Source organism: Triticum dicoccoides, chromosome 1A, assembly GCF_002162155.2.
Source record: "Triticum dicoccoides isolate Atlit2015 ecotype Zavitan chromosome 1A, WEW_v2.0, whole genome shotgun sequence".
Lineage (NCBI taxonomy): Eukaryota > Viridiplantae > Streptophyta > Magnoliopsida > Poales > Poaceae > Triticum > Triticum dicoccoides.
The window spans coordinates 176,712,986-176,732,870 of record NC_041380.1 but is presented as its reverse complement, the minus strand read 5'-3'; the positions used below and the strand labels follow the sequence as shown (position 1 = coordinate 176,732,870).

General features: G+C 46.5%; 1 long non-coding RNA gene across 1 annotated transcript; it reads right to left on the bottom strand.

Moving 5' to 3' along the window:
* Window positions 1-4,691: 4,691 nt before the first annotated feature.
* On the bottom strand, window positions 4,692-8,604 carry LOC119277262. Its single transcript, XR_005137024.1, has 4 exons — window positions 6,454-8,604; window positions 5,482-5,543; window positions 5,289-5,356; window positions 4,692-5,202 (listed from the first exon to the last, which is right to left on the bottom strand). It is a non-coding gene; the product is annotated as an uncharacterized LOC119277262 (long non-coding RNA).
* Window positions 8,605-19,885: the final 11,281 nt, after the last annotated feature.

Genomic DNA, 19,885 nt, shown 5'->3' with positions numbered 1-19,885 from the left:
CCGTCTTGAGAATGCAAAGGAAATTTGGGATACTTTGATTGATATGCACAAAGGTACCGACTCCGTCAAGGAATCCAAATTGGATGTGCTTCAAAGTCAACTTGACAAGTTCAAAATGAAGGATGGTGAAGGTGTCGCTGAAATGTATTCTAGGCTTGCTCTCATCACAAATGAGATTGCCGGTTTAGGAAGTGAAGAGATGACCGACAAATTCATCATCAAGAAGATCCTAAGAGCCTTGGATGGAAAATATGATACCGTGTGCACATTGATCCAAATGATGCCCAATTACAAAGATCTCAAGCCAACGGAAGTCATTGGAAGAATTGTTGCTCATGAGATGTCACTCAAGGATAAGGAAGAGCTTCACAACAAGTCAAGTGGTGCTTACAAAGCCTCATGTGATGCTCCCACATCATCAAGCGAGAAACAAACCTTCAATGAAGAATTGAGCCTAATGGTAAAGAACTTCAACAAGTTCTATAAGAGTAGAAGCAAAGAAAGAAATTCCAAGTCAAGGTCCTACAATGACAAAAGATCTTCTAGTCGTGAGCGTAATTGCTACAATTGTGGAAGACCCAGACACTACTCCAATGAGTGTATGGCTCCCTACAAAAGAAGAGAAGATTCTCCCAAAAGAAGAACTAGAAGAGAAGAATCACCACCAAGAGAAAGGAGGAGTAGAGATGATCGTTATGAACGAAAACCCTCTCGGAGAAGCAAGGATTCGGATAGGAAATAAAAGTCATCAAGGAGCTACACAAAAAGAAGACATCAAGCTCATGTTGGTGAATGGGTATCCGGCTCCGACTCCGACAATCACTACGAAAGAAGTTATCACTCCGACTCCGAATATACTCAAGATGAAGGTGTTACCGGTCTAGCACTTGTGTCAACCAACTCCTACGACATATTTGACTCACCAAATGAAGGAATTGGAAGGTGCTTCATGGCCAAAGGTCCAAAGGTAACACATCCCGAGTATGTTGATTTCAATAGTGATGAAGATGATTTACTTGTTAACAACTCTAGTGATGAATACTATGATGAAACGTAAATTAATCATGCTAATCAAGATAAAACGAATGATGATGATAAGAAGGAGATTGAGCGTCTAACTCAAGAACTAAACACTCTTAAGTTAGCTCATGAAACTATCATGGAAAACCATCGAGAACTCATGGAAAACCATCGAGAACTTTTAAAGACTCATGATAAGCTACGCTTTGAAAAGCTCAACCTTGAGCAAGAGCATCAGTTTTTAAAGGCAATCAATGATGATCTTCGCAAGAAAAGTTCTTCTTACATTGCCAGGCGTTTACTCTTGTCTACTTACATGCCACAAGTTAAATCTAGCAACAAGAGCAAGAAATATTCTTCATCTAGTAGTAACAACAATCATGCTAAATCCAATATTGTTGCTTCTAGTAGTTCTCTTGATTCCACTAATGATTCTCTTAGCCAAGTTACACTTGAGCAAGAAAATAGCTTATTGAAGGGAATTATAGAGAAAGGTGTTTACAAGAGCCTTGCCGGGAGTAAGCAATTTGAGGAAATTGTACGCGAGCAAGGAAGACACCAGAAGAATCAAGTTGTTGGTTTTGAACGAAAGTTCAACGCCAATGGAGTTGAGTGGGAAGAAGATCAATACCCCAAGACAAAGTTTGTTCCTCAATGAGAGAAGTATGATCCTACTTCTTTCAAGGGGACACAAGCTCAAGATGATCTTCCACCACAAGACCACAAGCAAAAAGGCAAGGACAAGCTTCAAGAGAAGATTGATGAATTTGAAGAAGCACCCAAGGCCTTGGTCAAGTGGGTTCCCAAGACCACATCAATTACAACTACAACTCCAAGGGTTCCCATCAAGATGGTGTGGATCCATAAGAAGAAAACTAGAGAGTTCTTGAGGGTGACTTCGCCAATATACTTCACTCTTATCATTTTGGCGAGGACAAGTGCAAATAACTTCCATATCCTGCACTAGTTCAAGGAGTCACAAACCCTCTTGTTGGTAAGACAAGGGACAAGGTGACCTAATGCTTTCATGGACATCATCTTGTGTATGCATCACTGTATGTCTAGGGATACTAGTAGAGTGCCCGTGCGTTGTCACGGGCTCTTGAAGTAGTTTGCAAGAGTTACATGTTAACTTTCTATGGGCTTGCCCCGCCGTAGATCCAGACCCCCACCATTGATCCCACCCCACCTAGGCCGCCGCCTGCCGCCGCGCTGTCCCATCATGTTCGCCTCCGCTCCGGCCGCCTCCGCCCCGCCCCGACCCCGCCCGCCTCCTCTCCGGTCGCCTCCGCCTCTGGTCCATCCTCCGCCCGGCCCCGCTCCGTCCGCCTCCTCTCTGGTTCGTCCGCCGTCCCGCTCCGTCTGCCTCTGCCCCGCGCCGCACGCTGCCGCACATCGGGGCCTCGCTTCCCGCTCGGCCGCAGCCTGCTCCTCGATGGCGCCGAAGAAGACGCCGAACGGCAAGTCCATTTTCTTTGGCATGAGGGAGAAGCCCTCCAGGAACTTTGGACTGGAGTTCTCCGACGCCGGGCAGCGTTGGTGGCTCGACATGGCGGTGTGGCATGCCGGACGGCCGAAGACGGACCTAAACTTCCCGGAGGTCGAGTCCCAGGTGGTGGCGGAGTGGCTCGTGCCGCAGGGCATCCGGATGGGGGATATGCCGGCTAAGAAGGCGAAGAAGAGACGGGCGGTTGTTTTCGCTCCGACGAGAGCGACGAGGCGGCGATGGCTTGGTTTGCGCGATTTGCAATTTGCTGCAAAGCCATCTCTAATGAAATGCTATTTGCTACATTTTTTAAATAGGAAAATTATTCCGATTAGCCAGCCATAACTCAACAGACCAATCTCTAATGAAATGCTATTTGCTACATTTTTTAAATAGAAAAATTATTCCAATCAGCCAGCCATAACTGAACAGGCCAATTTGAACCCACATTTTCTAAAGTAAAGAAATTATTTCCCAGATCGATCAAGATGCCAAAGTGTTGTTTGCCCGACTGCTATGTTCCTACACACGCAGAGCAAATTATTTTTCAAATCAAGGAATTAAGAAAAGGAAGAATATCATGATGTTCGTGGCACACATGCACATCAGCAACAACCACACGCGCACATCAGCAAGCAAGCGCGCATGCCAGCGGATATAAAAATCTCAATGGCGGCATGTCTCCCTCAAACCTCCTCGGCAACCCCACTGAACTTGTCACCTCATGCCCCTCCTGTCTCCCACTCTCCCTTCCATCCAACAACGCCCTGCCTTCCAGCCATCGTTCTTGTCTTTCTCAGATTGATACAAAAAATAGGGTAAATAATTGGATGCTTACTTAGCATGTTGTAGCAACCTTGTAGGTGACTCAATGGGACAAGCGCACGAAACATTTCAAAACATGCAGTGAAGAGCTACCAACTATAGTAATTTTCTTAATGTATGTACTATTAGTTGGCAAAGGAAATTGATTTTGTGCCACCAAATAAATGCACATCATCTCGTCTGCTTATTCTGTATGGCTAGAGATATGCAATCCTTTTGCCGACCAATTGACAATAATGGCTGAAGCAAGTTTATACAGATACATAGCAATGGACATCAAAAAATGATATAAGGAACTAAGGCTAAGAGTACCCCCCCCCCCTATTTCTTCAGTATCTTCAGATTCCTCATCTTCAACATCTTGACCATATTTGTCAAGTCGTCATCAGGCCTAAGCCTGGCTCTGTTGTTGGCTTGGCTGCTGCATGCCACAACCATTATATCAATTAGAGCAAATAGAAGCAGACCCTAATTAGTCCAGAGAAAAAAATTCAGAGGTAACACATACTAGAAGTCCAGCCACAACCACAACCAGAGATAACATATCGTGGCAAGCGGATATCAAAGGAACATGATCCATAGCCAGAGGCTCGGGATAGACCAAATGCAGCGACCGTTAACAAATCCAAATTCAGTGTTAACAACAACCACTTATATGTATTTGGACGTACATAGAAATTAGATATTTCCTAATTGTTTGCATAACAGAAAACATACTGGCTGCAAAAGAATGAAAGACTAACCTATTGATGAGCACAACAGTACATACCATCCCATCATGATGTTGCCATCTCTCACGCTTGATGATTACATCTTGTTATTTCTAACATGTACACCATCGGGCGATTGCTTTATTAGAAATATATTTACACAATATGATCAGAGCAACATCAAGGAGCCGGATGCAGGTGCACAGATTCTCCTCAAATTCCACAACAACCATTATAGAGAAGAACAACATATTTTTCTTAGGTGATTTTTGATCGAGCTCCTACAGAAAAATTCAAAGAAATCATGAGGAGCATGGAGCCAAGCAAACTAATCAGAGTAAATCTTGACAGAAGAAGCCTCTCAACCTACTACAGGGAATCGAGTCAACATTAATTCGTGTTAGAATTAAACCGTAATGTAGATCAACAAAACCTGCTGACATCACAAAATAAATGTTTCATTAACAGAAACTCTAGCGAATGCCAATTGGATTATATAAGTAAGATAGAGACATCGAAAAAAAGAAAAGATAATTCTAAGAGTATATATTCTATTTTCTTACTTGACATCACAGAGAATGCAAGTCAAAGAAATTGTGATACATCCCACCCTTCTATAAATTGACTGCAAGGCACAATCCCTAGCAAAATATACAGAATGAATTGCTCCTATGGTCCAAGTATTGCATAAATAGTTATATACAGACTATTCAACAGTGAGCATAAACATGGCATGTACTACCAAAATCCCTTTGCTATGGAGCTTATTCTTCATGTCTATTCGTCTTTCTGTATACTCTCCTCAAAGAAAAAATGGTTTCAAATAAATAAATGAAATAATTGTCTGTAGATAGTTTCCTTGAATGAATCAGGCCCAAGAAGACTCACGTCAATCTTAGTAGAATATACAAGCAACTAGCAAATTCATCATGCGGAGTCGAGGCACGCTGCACTGAGACTGAACAATAGATCTGCGTGAAAACCTCAAAATACCGGATGAGGGTGGCGCCGCCGCCGCTGACGAGTGTGGCCCGTGGGGACTCAGCTTAGGACGGCGAGGTGGTGTACAATGAGCGATGGCGCGCGGTGGCAGGCGCTAGGCACGGACGCATCGCCGGCGGGTATGACGGCCACTTGCTGCAAGGGTCAAACAAAGTCGATCTGGGACAGGAGAGATGGGAGAGTCCAGGTAAGAGCAATTGGGTAAGAAAGAGGGCGGAGGTGGGGAGAACAAATGAAACACCTACCACCGATAGCATAGAAGATGAACTGAAGGACATCCCATCTGTTGTAAAACAACCGACATTCACTCTACCTGAAACAAACAATATGTGCCTATTAGAGGTGTCATACTCTCCCTTTAGCTTCCCATTATCCCTCTTAGTATAATCATCATCAATCTTGTTTTTCTTTGCCTAAAACCGTAGAGAAAAATAATACCTATAGGAGTTGTTCACCACATATATGTTATTTTCCTTGACAATTGCATGTATTACTTGTACCTACAGAGGGGAGATAACCACATGTCAAGAATACAGATGAAAAAAGGGCAGCCTGGTGCATGTAGCTCTCGCTTGCGCAGGGTCCGGAGAAGGGTCCGACCACTTTGGGTGTATTGTACGCAGCCTTTCCCTACATTTCTGTAAGAGGCTGTTTCCAGGACTTGATGCAAATCTAAAAAGTATATTATGAGTAACAGATAGAAAATAAGACCCATATCATTCCAATCTATTACGCCTTTGTATAATTGTAGTGCATTACGTAGGAACACAACTTGGAGTACCTAGCATAATAATTCCAATGATTCTATGACTATAAAATGCCTATCAGCGAGAATGCAACCTGAAAGGTAAATCTTTTTAAGGTAATCCTTCCTGGTCTTCACAAAACAAGATGATCTAGATAGCCCACACGTAAAGAAGAACCGATGCCTGATTGGTACTTCAGATTAACATCAAGTTGTTCGATTGAGGTGCAACTATATTGGTTGCGAAGGCACCCATTCATGGTGCAAGAGAATATCAAATCATAATAATGATCATGCAAAGAGGCATTACCAATGAGGCTAGTAAAATTCAGAATGATCCAACATAAATGTAATTGCCATGACATGCTTAGGAAAATTTTAAATCATGATATATACATCTCTCTACTCCAAAAAATTGAAATCAAATGTGCAATGGCACATAAATATCATATTACACTCCCAAAAATATTTTTCTTTTATACATGGGCATAAAGCAAGCTCTAAATAAAGTTAGCAAACTAAATATCTCCTGCAAAATTGTAATCATAATGTATAGTGACATTAGTTATTTTGGGAAAAACAAAACCATCACAAAGTGCAGACTTATTATCCTAACCGTGAGACATAAAAAATTACAAGCACCAAGAAAAGGGCGATTTTTTTACCTTTGCACATATGTCAAGTTTGTAGTGGTTGGATGTCGCTCTCTCCTCAACCACACATGTCCGAAGCCTGAACAAATTCTTCTGCATTTCTTCCTCTTGGATTGTAGCTACATGCAAACAAAATGGGTTACATACTTCAACATTGGGCTGTAAATCTTCCTATCAATCTTCATCTTGCACTTGACCTTCTTCAACCCCTCCACTTCTAGAGGTCTCAGTACAAAAGAGGCATAAATAACTTGTGATCATTAGAAGAAATTACCTCCAGTTCCAAAGAATAAATGTACATGGCATAGATATGTTAATCACTATGTAGGAATCATCACACAGTCTTGCTACTTTGAAGTAACAATAAGCAACTCCATACCTATTCGTTGACGTAGGGATGAACAATTGATTGAAACTTGTTATAGAACTAACTAAAGGCAATGAACTGATGGAAGTATCAAATTCAATAAACTAACTAAAGGCAACTCACCATGGTATAAAAAAATTGAAGTCTAGAGGGAAAAACCAATAAAAATAACATATAGTGGAAACTGTGGAAGGAAGACAAATGACTGCTTATTCGAACCAGCAGACTTAACCTTTTTATTTTTATACAATTTTTATTAACATTTATCCAGATGCTATCAAGTTACAGTCTTTAATTTCCAGTCTACCACTCACACTCACTTTCTGTAGCCAGTGTATAACTTGACATACACCTTATATTGGAAATAAACCATATATTGATAGTGAATATGTTGTCCTGCAGTACAGAGCCCTACATAAATGGTAATCAAACATTACAAAGAGGTCAGAGTTTGCTAATTGCTCCCAGGTCAAAAAATGTTTTAAATGGTATAGCAGCACATTAGGCTAATCATCATATATGATTTAATTGCCTCTAATTATGGGAACCTCTATTTCGAATCATCTTGCTCCGTACTATGATTGCTTGCTCTTCAAAGGGAACTCATCTTTGAATTCCTTAAAACATGTCTCAGTTATTTATTTTTCTAGCACCTGACATAATGATGTAAAGTTTGAGATAGAAAATGCTAAGAAACCACATAAATTTTATTTTAGTTCAGATCGCTTCCGATAATAGAAATGAACTATAGATCAAAAGGAGAAGTAAGTTTACTTAACTGGAAGTAGCATGAAGATGAGATGATGAAACTATTATTATGTACCACATTCTTCTGACGGGATTCCGACATACCACACCTGACCACAACCAAGATGATTAGGGCATGCATCTCAAATACAAGTTGCAGGAATCTTGCAACCGTAGGGGTTCTCCGGCTGCTCAGAATACATCAGTGATGGTGCAGACTGGTAGTGGGAAGGCGCGGCCAAAACAATCAACCTCAATGGCGGCCTGTCATCCTTGATGGTGGTAGTTCCAACTCAGTGCTCGATGGTCGTCGGCGGCGGCAGTACCCAGAGTTCTCAATGGAGGCAGTTCCTGCTCATACCTGGTGGCAGTGCCAGTAGCCCTCAAGAATCAGTATCGGTAGTAGAAAATGACACATGTGTGGCATCAACGCCTACAGCGTTGTTTACATCATGTCACTCATCTCGTGCAGTGCACCATGACCCGCCGATGTGTCGTCCCATGCCTCCTTCCTGCCTCAGCACTACGCCACCGCCACGCTGACTCCCATGTGTTGCCTGGATCTGACCGACATGGGCCCCAAGTGGCAACCTGGCCTCATCCGCGCTCGGGTCCGGCCGCTGACTTCCCTAATGCACGCTCCTCCCCCCTACAGAAACGCATGCCGCCACTTCACCTTGAGCACTCATGGCCAACTCCAAGCCCTTCGTCACAAGCTTCGTGTTGGATCCGAGAGAGCCGTTGCAGTGGCAGCGGCCTCGCACGGAGGAACACAGCGCGAAGGTCCGGCGCGGACGACTGCATGGCGGTTGGTGGCCAGAAGAGCACGGGCGCTGGTGGTGATCAGATGCGAAGCGGTGGGGGCGTGGGTGATCGATAGGAAGGGGATCGTGGAGTCGAGCCAGAGGTGGGGCGGCGGCCGCGGCTGGAGGTGGGTGCGACAGCCGCGGCTGGAGGCGGGGGCGGCAGCGACGGGCGGCGGCGTTTGAGGAAGGGAGATGGGGGAGGGGATCGGTGGCGGCTGCAAGGGGATTGAGCGACGTAGGAACGAATGACGGTGGCGACTTGTGCGAGCAAGTGCATCGAGGGCACGAGGGTGCGAGCGTCTGGCTAATTTTCGTAGGTTAATTTTTGTAGATTTTTTTAGAGCGAGTTTTTTTCGATCAACCGGAGGGTTTAGCACTAGACATAGTGGGAGCATACCAATTTTTATTTCCTGGTTCGAGGGCGGAGGGGGGAATCGAGGGGAAGCGGGAGGTGGGATCAAGGACGAAAAAACCCGTCTCTGGTGGGACGAAAATTGACCGGCGGAGACTACGAACTGCTCCATAGGAGTAGAGATCCTTGTTTGTTCCTTGTGGGACTAACCCGTGTAGGTATTGAAAGTGTAGCTCACTCCAAAGGATTGCTCCAAATGATCTACATCAACATTGAGCATCTACATCTTCAACACCTACATGAAGTCATCATCGACAAAACCCAAGGTTAGTTCATCCCTCTTAGGGGGGATATCACATCTAGGGGGAGCATTACTCTAACCAATTGAGGTAAAGCAACTCTAATGGTATGAACACAACAATGCTTTATGTAAACGTGGTAACCCCACTTGTGCTTAAACGATGAGTATGACCTATGATCAAATGTTCTCATTTGACTCCTAAGTCAATATAATCATATATAGATGACCTAGTCATCGCCAAATTGCTTGATTGATGCTAGAGTGTTTGTGCATGCTTTGTCACATATTTCATTTGCCATTTTATTGTGTGAGCATGTTGGTTGCATATTTTGCTTATTCGAGGACATCCATTTGTTGTTTTGATTGTTTGGATATTTCTCTTTTGCCAAATGGATGGATAATAATGCCTAAGAACTCTCTCTAGCTATCTATGATTTTCTCTTCTCAAACTCTATTCATGCTACATCACAAAGTTTGATCAAGTCAGATTCGAACCAGTCTGTTTGAGAAGCACTCGGAGTTCCCGATTCGTCATAGACTTAAACCTCCAAAACCTCTTTGTGCATCTCGGTCTGACCAATTCATCCTTTTCGGTCCTACCGAGTCACTAAGTTAATTTAGGGTTTTCAATCTAGGTGCAACCGATTAGAACCTTTCGGTCACATCGAGTTGCAGTAACTGCCTGCAGTTTTGCATCTCGGTGCCACCGAGTCGTTCCACTCGGTCACACCGACAGGGTCAGGTTATATATACCGACGGGCCAAAATTTGGAAATTTTTCCGAACCTCCTCGCCCGCGCATAACCTACTCTGCCTCCTCAGGTCAACGGATCGTCCTCTCGTCGCCAGCGACCTCCCGCCGCTGGTCTCCGCCGCCGTCAACAGAAATCTTCACCGCCGTTGCCGCTGTAGCAAGTTCGTCGCCGAACTAGGGTACAAACTTGATCATTGTGCTAATCCTTAACTCCGATTATTAGCACATTGCTTTGCCATGATTCTTGTCATGAATGAAATCATCCCGTCCAGCGAAAACATCCCGTAGATTAGTTTTGATTTGAAAATTTAGGGTTAGGTCTCCGCTAAATTCATCTCGGACCGACCGAGTTGTGGAAATCGGTCTCACCGATTTTGGCTTAGGCCGGAGCACACGCGTTTTCGGTCTGACCAAAAATTGCAAATTGGTGTGACCGAGTTCAATTCTCTGTGAAACCCTAGCAGTCTCGGTGCCACTGAACTGTGACTCGGTCTAATCGAGTTCACTAGTTTAGGTTCCAAAAACTGCTTCGGTATCACCGAGTTTACAAATCGGTAGATCCGAAATGCTTTCTGTGAATAACTAAAACTAAGTTTTTGAGTCAATTGTTTTGCAAAACTCCTATACTTTGTGATACTCATCTACTCTACCTCATCTATAATCTATTCACAGGGTCTGCTGACAGTTTGCCTGCATGATGTCTGACCAAAGTGATAGCCAGAACAAGTCTGAGGAGCAGGATTCAACTGAGTGAGGGCACTAGTCCCTCTAGTTCATCTGATGATGGCAACATGAGCACACCAAGTAACTTGCCAAAGGCAGCCACCAGAACAAGAAAGGAGAAGACCTCAGATTCAGAGGATGAGGACTATGTGGCTGTTGAGGAAGAAGTTATCTCCAAGAAAAAGGTGCTGAAAAAGGAGTATGGCTCAGCTGCTACAGTCAGGCCAGGGATGCATAAGAAGGCACCAGCAAAAAGAGTCCCCATGTCTAAGGCCTGAGCATCTACTACTGAAACCTCCAAGCCATCTGAAGAGGTAGTTGGAGAAGGCAAGAAAAGGAAGGAAAGGGTCAAGAAGACCACTGCCAGAGTGCTTGGCAGATCATCAATTATGAGAGATGATGTTGAAGAGGAAGAGGATGCTGCACCAGCACCCAAAGCTCAAAAGCTCATGGGAGATGCAATTAGATCAGGGGCTGCTCCATCTAAGCCCAAAGCTGCTCCCAAGGCAGCTGCTCCAGCTCAGAAGCACAATAGAAGCACTAGAAACATTTCTGTTGAGGAAAAGAACAAGGCCCTAGTGCCTGAAGCTGCTGCTGAAGAAGAAGAAACTCAAGTGCTAAGGAAGCTGAAACCCAAGATCCCTGACCACAATGATGCACATCCAGTCGCAGAAAACATGAAAATCAGGAAGGATGCAGGATTGAGAATATGGAGAGAGTCAGATCCATATGCTACCAGGAGAAGAACTGCTGTGGACTACAAGTTTCACACTAAGGAACAGCAGGACTTCTATGAGACAGTGTTGCTTGACAAGAAGCCCATTGTGTGTGACATGAAATGGGTAGACTAGGAGTACATCCAGAAGAATGAATATCACTATCCTGGAGTGTATGACGGTTTTAAGGCATGTGGAGTTGATGAATTCGTTGCACAAAAGCTCACCAGGTGAATGATGAGCTGATCATGCAGTTCTACTCCACTGCCCACTTCTATCCAGATGGGAAGATTGTATGGATGTCTAAGGGTACTAGGTACCAATCCACATTTGATGAATGGGCTCAGTTGATCAATGCCCCAAAAGAAAGTGAGGATGACTTGGATGTTTATGCAGAGAAAAAGAAAGACCACAACACTATGGCCAACATGTACAAGGAGATCCCAAATGCTGCCTTGGATACGCACAAGTTTGGATCTGTCCACTACTTGTTGTCTGGTCTGTCTACCATAAACTGGATATTAAGGCACACACTGCTACCCAAGCCAGGTGATCACAAGATGATCAAAGGACATGCTATAAACTTGCTGCACATATTTGATGTCACACAGAAGTTCAAGGTCATGAGCCTGATTGTTGAGACAATCAAGAGGACTGCTGCTGATCAGAAGAGGAGTTGTGGGTATGCTCCACAAATTCAGGAGCTCATTAACTCAAAGATGGGCACCGACACATCTTTTGGACAAAGAGCACCTGCCCATCTATCATGAATTTTAAGACAACACTGTGGTGATGGATGAAAATGAACCATCTTCAGCTCAAGCACATGAGTAGAGAGAGAAGGCAAAGGCAGAGAAAGCCGCAAAGATGCCAACTGTAGAAGAGGCATCTCAAGTGTTCTCGAAATCCAAACAAGATCAACTTGGATATCTGATCCAATCCACCCTGAGGATTGAGAAGGGCTTGGCCACCCTGACAAAGAACCAGGAGAGTTTGGAGAGGATCGTCGAGCAAAAGTTCTATGATCTAGATGTCAAGGTAACTGAGATCCAAACTGCAGTTGAGCAGCTACAGGAGGAAGCAGAGGAGACGAAGGGCAAGTCTACTACTGATGCTTTCAAGCGAGTTCCACGAGGTCCAAGGTCTGCTGCAGTGCCCGTGACAGATACTCGAGCTTCAGTGTCAGCACCAGCAGCCACATCTCCAGTTCCACCTCCAGCACCCACTCCATCAGCTCCAACTACTTCATCGTAAGCCTTTGTCCTTAGGGTTCTCTCTACACCACCTCCCGAAGATCAAGCCTGATCGTCGTATAGAACTATGCATTTTTGAACTTTTTGTTAACTTGTTTCCAAAGGGGGAGAAAAATGTATAGATCATAGGCTTCGAGAGAGAGTGTTGGTTTTTATCTCTCTTGCTATTTTGTTTGAAACTTTTTTGTGTGCTTGCGTGAGCTCTTGTGTGAGCTACTTGTGAGATACTTGTTGATCATGTGTTTGATCATATGCTACCCTTAATGTTTGGTTGAATGATGCTATCTTTTATATCTCTTATATGATCATTCACTTGCTTGGTTATGAGTGAATGATTTTAATCTCTATCATTTTGAGCGCTCCACCAAGATGCATGTGACATGGAAGAGTAACCCATGATCCTAACCGATTGCGCATTTGCATTCAAAAGAAAATTTTAAATAATGCACAAATTTAGGGGGAGCTCTTGCTTATCACATACTTCTCAAAGCGATGATGTTTTTCAATCTTATTTATCATTTGTCGAAGCTTTGATCTATATGTTGTCATTAATTACCAAAAAGGGGGAGATTGAAAGTGCAACTATCCCTAGGTGGTTTTGGTAATTCCTAACAACATATAGCTCATTGAGCTAATGCTATTCCAAGATGAATATTTTAGGAAAGCTCAATGGTTGGCATGGCATGGATTAGAAAGTGGACCCTTCAAAATGCTAAGGATAAAAGATTGGCTCAAGCTCAAAGTACAAGACTCTACATTTTCTATTTTAGTGATCGAAGATCACATTGAGTCTATAGGAAAAGCCAATACTATTAAGAAGGGACGATGTGTTGCTTAATGAGGTGCTTGCTCAAAGTGCTTAGTGATATGCTCCAAAACCCTCCACTACTTTCTCATATCCACATATGTCCCACACCAAATATCCAACTCAGCCCCACCAATTCTTTCTATCCGGCGCCACCGAGTTCAGTTGACCTAGCCACTGCCAGAAACCGTAGTATTTTTGGTCTCACCGATAGGGATCTCCGTCTCACCGAGATGGGATTGTAATCTCTCTGTTTCCCTTCATAACGTTTCGGTCCAACCGAGATGAGCAATCGGTCCCACCGAGATTGCAATGTAAACTCTTTGTTTCCCTTTCGTAACACTTCAGTCCAACCGAGATGAGTGAATCGGTCCCACCGAGTTTGCCTGACCAACTCTTTGTTAGTCCATTACCAAAATCAGTTTCACCGAGTTTGTGTAATCAGTCTCACCGAGATTACGTTATGCCCTAACACTAACGAAATCGGTCCCACCGAGTTGACATGTCGGTCCCATCGAGGATCCTAACATTCACATTTTGAACTAAATCGGTCTGACCGAGTTTCATGATTCGGTCCCACCGAGTTTGGTGATTTGTGTGTAACGGTTAGATTTTGTGTGGAGGCTATAAATACCCCTCTACCCACTCTTCATTTGAAGAGAGAGCCATCAGAACATGCCTACACTTCCAATACATATTTTCTGAGAGAGAACCACCTACACTTGTGTTGAGGTCAAGATATTTCATTCCAACCACATAAATCTTGATCTCTAGCCTTCCCCAAGTTGCTTTCCACTCAAATATTCTTTCAACCAAATCCAATCCTATGAGAGAGAGTTGAGTGTTGAGGAGACTATCATTTGAAGCACAAGAGCAAGGAGTTCATCATCAACACATCATTTGTTACTTCTTGGAGAGTGGTGTCTCCTAGATTGGCTAGGTGTCACTTATGAGCCTCCGACAAGATTGTGGAGTTGAACCAAGGAGTTTGTAAGGGCAAGGAGATCGCCTTTTTAGTGAAGATCTACCCTAGTGAGGCAAGTCCTTCATGGGCGACGGCCATGGTGGGATAGACAAGGTTGTTTCTTCGTGGACCCTTCGTGGGTGGAGCCCTCCGTGGACTCACGCAATCATTACCCTTTGTGGGTTGAAGTCTCCATCAACGTGGATGTACGATAGCACCACCTATCGGAACCATGCCAAAAATCTCCGTGTCAACATTGCGTTTGCTCCCTCAAACTCCTCCCTTTACCCTCATATGCAATTTCTTTACATTCCGCTGCTATACTCTTAGAATTACATGTGTAGGTTGATTACTTGTTTGTGCTAAGTTGCTAAAATGTGCCAAGAACTAAAATTGGGAAAAGGCTAGATTTTTAATTGGTCAAGTAGTCTAATCACCCCCCTCTAGACATACTTTCGATCCTACTCTTTCTCAGCGCACAGCGGCGCCTGCCGAGTACGCCGACACCAATGTCTTCGCCCCCGAGCTAGATGAGAGGGGCGCCGCAGTGCCGCCCGACTGGTTCGGGCTAAACCCGAACGATGAGGACGACTCGGCAGAGGAGATTGCCTCCAGCGATGAAGGCAAAGATGAGGAGGGCGAGGATGGCGAAGACGACGTGCCGGAAGACGGAGCGGACGGCCAGCCTCAGCCTGATCGAGCCTCAAGTAACGAGCCGTGTGCGACTGCTGCTGACGCTGACCAGCGGAGACTCTCCAGTCGGCCACTCCACCAGCCGGCGCCGCCGCCTCCACCAACCTGCCGGACCTGCCTGCTGCTCCTATGGCCTAGGCGGCCAGTTTTATCTTATTTCTTCCTGCTTTTGTAATCTTTCGAACAAGCTTGTTAAATTCGCGTAGTTCCACTTGCGGGGTGTATTCAAACTTTGTTGAATTCTGACTGTGAGCCTTTCTATGTAAATTAATTCTCACACAAACGTGTGCTTTGCGAGGTTCTACACTGCCTTGCTTCTCTGTTCTATTTTGGCTTTTTTCCTTTGCCGTCTTCCCTTTGGCTGCCGCCCTGCTAGCCGGACAGCCGCTCCGTGGTTTGTGCCTGGGTCATGGACTTGGAAGTTTTTTAGGATAGACAAGTACTTTGGCTGCCTAGAACATAGCAAGTCAAGTGAGAAGCCGGCCGGCCGGCTGCTCAGCAGCCGGGCGGTGAGGTAAGAAGCCAGCTTGTCCTATGCCTATTTTTTTCCTTAGTCATTTTTCATGTGGACATCTTATCCCGGCTTTAGCTCTTGCCAGCCGGACAGTCGCTCTGTGAGCTGTGGCTTATGGAAAGAGAGGGCTTAGATGTCGGCACACTATTTGTCCGACAGCAGGTCTTATTGGCATAGGACAAGGCGGCGAGCCCCCGGGCTGACTAGTCGGACCCGGTGCCAGGCGGAAGGAAGAAAAGAATAATGCATTCATAGGAATAATCTTATCATATAGATAAAAGGGTAGCCCCTGAGGGCTCCTCGAGGGACCCGATGTATTTGCTCTTAATACAAAAGGTAGTGTGGTACATATTGCAATAACTGTAAAATCTTTGAAGGAGATTTGCGTTCCATGGGCACTCCGTCTCCTTGCTGGAATAGTCCCTCTTGCACGTCCTAGGCTTCTATCCGTCTATGAGGTAGTAGGAGTCATTTCCCAAAGCTTTGCTGATGACAAAATGGCCCTCCCACGGGGCCGAGAGCTTGTGCGGGCCGACTATTCGCTGGATCAGTCGGGCACATGGTCTCCCTCTAGGAAAGATCGAGGCCTGACCTTCTGGCTATGGTAGCGGCACAGGCCCTGCTGGGAGATGGCGGACTGACTGAGTGCTAGCAGTCGACCCTCTTCCAATAGGCCGACCCCATCTTCTCATGCTTCCTTTGCTTTTGCCTCCGTGTAAATGGTAACGCGAGGCGAGTCAAACTCGATGTTAGTTGGGATGACGGCCTCGGCCCCGTACCCAAGGAAGAAAGGAGTGAAGCCGGTTGATTTGTTCGGCATGGTCCGGAGACACCAAAGTATGGCCGGCAGCTCGTCAATCCAGCAGGCGGCCGAGCACTGTAGTGGCTCGACAAGTCGGGGCTTGATGCCGGACTAGATGATACCGTTTGCTCGCTTGACTTGGCTGTTTGACTGCGGATGGGCAACATACGCTAAGTCGAGTCAGATGCCCTGTGTCACACAGAAACGGGCCAAGCCACCTTTGGCAAAGTTTGTGCAGTTGTCGGTGATGATGCTGTGCGATATTCCGTACCGGGCGGTGATATCCATGATAAAGGTCACAGCAGTCAGACCATTCAGTTTCTTCATTGGCTTTGCCTCAATCCACTTGGTGAATTTGTCTATAGTGACCAGCAGATGAGTCATGCCGCCTCGTGCTGTCTTGAATGGGCCCACCATATCCAGCCCCCATTCGGCGAAAGGCCAAGTGAGGGGGATGGCCTTGAGTGCAGAAGCCGACAGGTGTTACTTAGAGCTGAAACATTTGCATCCGTTGCACTTCTTGATCAAGTCTTTAGCGTCATCCAAAGCAGCCGGCCAGAAGAAACCATGGCAGAAAGCTTTGGCAACAAGGGATCTGGAGGTCACGTGGTGGCCGCACTCGCCTTGATCAATGTATCTGAGGATTGCTTTGCCCTTCTCTCGCTCGACGCAACACTGAAAAATGCCAGTCACGCTGCACCTGACAAGCTCTCTATTTACTATTGTGTATGCTACTGCCCGGCGTTGCACTTGCCGTGCCAGGATCTCGATGGTTGGTAGCTCGCGGCTCACCAGGAAGTTGAGGATGGGCTGCGCCCATGGTGGTGCTTCGACCACCGTCATCACGGCCACTGGTACGAGGGCAGTTGGGTTGGGAGGCGGTGGGTTGGAGTCGGCCGCCGCTTGCTGTGATGTTGAAGTCCCCGGGCCGACTACTGCAGCCCTCGGGCCGGGTTCAGAAATCTCTGGGCCGGTTCGACTGCCGCTGTCTCCGTGCCGCCTGCCGAAGTCCCCAGGCCACCTGCGGTAGCCCCCGAGTCGCCTGCCAAAGTCCCCGGGCCGGCTGCTGTAGCCCCGAAGTCGGATCCGACTATTCCGGGTGCAGCCGGTACGAAGATGGACGCTGATTCTGACGAAGGCTTGATAGACGGCTTGCGGAGGCACTGGAGGGAGACGCCAGCTGGTATCGCTTGGCGGCTAGAGCCGATCCGTGCCAGGGCATCAGCTTGCTCGTTGTCGGCTCGTGGCACGTGAAGGAACTCGCACCCATCAAAGTATCCGCTGATCTGCTGGACGAGGAAGCGGTAGCTCGCCATGTTTGCATCCTTGGCATCCCAGTCGCTAGATGATTGCTGGACCACCAAGTCCGAGTTGCCGTAGCACAGAATCTGGCGGATGCCAATTTCCTTGGCCAGGCAGAGTCCGTGTACAAGCGACTCGTACTCGGCCACATTGTTGGAGGCGGCAGAGTGAATTTGCAGCGTGTATCTAAGGTTGCAACCTTTGGGAGAAGTGAGGACAATGCCGGCTCCCAAACCGGTTCGCATCTTTGAGCCATCAAAGTGCATCCGCCAATGAGTGGAGTCTGGAGCTGGTGGGAGATATTGGGTCTCGGCCCAGTCGACGAGGAAATCGGCCAGCGCTTGGGACTTGATGGTGGTGCATGGCTGGTAGAAGATGGTGTAGGGGGCCAGCTCGATGGCCCATTTGGCCACCTGGCCTAATGCATCTCTGCTGCCCATGATCTAGGCCAGTGGAGCAGTATAGACGACCGTGATGGAGTGCTCTTGGAAATATTGCTTGAGCTTCTTGGTGGAGAAGTACACGCCGTAGCACATCTTCTGGTAGTGGGGTTAATTCTGCTTTGTGGCTGACAACACCTTACTCAGGTAGTACATAGGCCTATGAACCGGCTATGCTCTTCCGTCCTCTGGACGCTCTACCACAATGACAGTGCTGACCACCCGGCTGGTGGCAGCGATGTAGAGGGACATGGGCTCCTTAGCAGCCGAAGCCTCCAGGACAGGCGGCATAGCAGCATTTTCTTGAGCTGTAGGAAGGCCTCATCCGCCTTGTTGTTCCACTCGAAGTGAGTGGTTTTCTTCATTAACTGGTACAGTGGAAGAGCCTTCTCACCAAGCCGGCTGATGAAGCGGCTGATAGACGCCAAGCAGCCGGTGAACATCTAGACGTCACGCAGTCGGGTGGGTCTCTCAATCCGCTCAATGGCCTTGATCTTCATAGGGTTGCACTCGATGCCGCATTCTGAGACAAGGAAGCCAAGGAGCTGACCGGCTAGGACTCCGAAGACACACTTTTCTGGGTTGAGCTTGATTTGAAAACAACGCATATTGTCAAAGGTCTCCTTGAGATCTTCCAAAAAGATACCACGGTTCTCCTTCTTCACCATAATGTCATCTACGTAGACGTGGGCATTTCTGCCGAGTTGCTTGAGGAGGCACTTCTGCATGCAACGCTGAAAGGTGACACCGGCATTTCTCAAGATGAATGTCATGGTCAGGTAGCAGAAGGCTCCGAATGGTGTGATGAAGGCATTTCTTCAGCCAATCGGTCGGGTTCAGCTTGATCTGGTGGTAGCCGGAGTAGGCATCAAGGAAAGACAGGAGCTCGCATCCGGCTATGGAGTCTATCACTTAATCAATCCGGGGTAGAGCAAATGGATCTTTGGGGCAGGCTTTGTTGAGGCTGGTGTAGTCAACGCACATGCGCCACTTGTTATTCTTCTTCAGCACAAGGACTGGGTTGGCAAGCCATTCTGGAAAGAACACTTCCATAATGAAGCCGGCTGCTAGGAGTCGGGCTATCTCTTCACCAACAATTCTTCCTTTTTTCTTCTGACAGGCGGCGGAGGGGCTGCTTGACTGGTTTTGCATCTGATCTGACATGTAGCTTGTGCTCGACGAAATCCGTCAGAACACCCGGCATGTCCTTGGGAGACCATGCGAAGATGTCGTAATTCTCACGAAGAAAATGGACGAGCTCGCTTTCCTATTTGTTATCGAGGTTGGTCCCCATGATAGCGTGCCTCTCCGGGTGGTCGGGGTCCAAGGTGATCTTCTTTGTTTCTTTGGCCAGCTGGAAAGAATCCGGGGCTTCCAACTCCTTAGGGTCTGGTGACAGGTCCGACTGCTTGCTGGCCATGGCCTCAAGCCGGTCAAGGAGCTTCTTCTCAGCGGCAATCATGAGGGACTCGGCTAGCCGGCTGCTAGTAGTAGAACAGGCGGTCAACTTCTTGTAGTCGTCGGCTATAGTGATAATGCCCTTGGTACCAGGCATCTTCATCTTGAGGTAGGCATAGTGCGGCACCACCATGAACTTGGCTAGAGCTGGTCGGCCTAGGAGCGTGTGGTAAGGGCTCTCTAGGTCAACCACCTCAAACCAAATTGGCTCTCGGCGGAAGTGATCTTTGTCTCCGAAGAGGACATCTATCTTGATCATGCCGATTGGTGAGTAGGAAAGGCCAGGTACAATGCCATGGAAAACAGTCCAAATGGGCTCGAGTTGTGTTTCTTTGATGTGCAGTTTCTCCATGGTGTCACGATAGAGGATGTTGATGCTGCTACCGCCGTCTATCAGGACTCGGGAGAAACGAGCAGCTCGCCTATCTGTTGAAAAGGTGGCATCCAA